Here is a 1,221-nt window from a genome sequence, read left to right on the forward strand (position 1 = left end):
CTGGGCTCAAGATTCTCCTGCCTCAGCCTCCTGAGTAGCTGGGATTACAGGCGTGCACCACCACGCCCAGCTAATTTTTGTATTCTTTTTTTAGTAGAAATGGGGTTTTGACGTATTGGTCAGTCTGGTCTCGAACTCCTGACATCGTGATCCACCTGCCTCCGCCTCCCAAAGTGCTGGGATTACAAGCATGAGCCACCAATCCCGGCCTTGTTGCTTGTTTTATAGTTTCATTAGATATCAGTAAGTTATTTATATATTGGAATAAACATACATGTTTTGGGATAAATTTTTTAGGACTTGTTAGGATTTGGCTAAAGAGGTTAGGTGAATTTGTGAACCTTTGGGGCAAGACTGTTTATTGTTTTTGTTTAGAATGAGGATCTTTTTATTTGAAAGTAAATAGGTCTTGGATGTCCTTAGTTAAGGGACATGTCTAGAAAGCATTTTTTAAATTTATAACTGTAAATTCTTGATGATTATATGGAATATTGTTGAGAATGGTGTAAGGATTAGAAACAACAGGGTGGTTAGTTTGAACTATTTGGTTAATAGTCTAAAGATTTTGTATTAATTGGTATGTTTTTTATGATTTTTTAATAGGTAATATGGGGATATTATAAGGGGACATACAGGGTTTAAGGAGCCTGTCTTGAATGAGAGTTTTAATCACAGGCTTTAAGTTTATTTTGTCTTTTAGGGGAATGGGTTTTTTTGTTGTTGTTGTTAGGGGTTTTTAACTTTGTATGTATTAGAAGAACTTGAAGTCTTTTTTTTTTTTTAACTATATATCATTGTGGATATATTTTTCTTTTGTGGTGCTAAGTAAATTTAATGAGGTAAGGAATCTTCTTGGGTCCACATGTAGGCCTATACTTAATTTTAACATTAAGTTCCTTTTTAATAGGTTAGTTTTTATCTTAGGGATTAGTAGAAGTTTAATATGAGTTAACTGATTTTTGTATTTGATCTTTGTATCTTTTAATATTTTCGTTTTGATTTTTTTTTTTGAGACTAAAAGTTTGAGGAGCAGGGGACATTAGGTAGAACAGAACAAACATAGGAGTGAGTTGTTTTTGAATGTATTAAAAAGATTAAAACCGTGGCCGGGTGCGGTGGCTCAAGCCTGTAATCCCAGCACTTTGGGAGGCTGAGGCGGGTGGATCACAAGGTCAAGAGATCGAGACCATCCTGGTCAACATGGTGAAACCCCGTCTCTAC

The sequence above is a fragment of the Cebus imitator genome, unplaced genomic scaffold, assembly GCF_001604975.1.
Source record: "Cebus imitator isolate Cc_AM_T3 unplaced genomic scaffold, Cebus_imitator-1.0 Scaffold385, whole genome shotgun sequence".
Classification (NCBI taxonomy): domain Eukaryota; kingdom Metazoa; phylum Chordata; class Mammalia; order Primates; family Cebidae; genus Cebus; species Cebus imitator.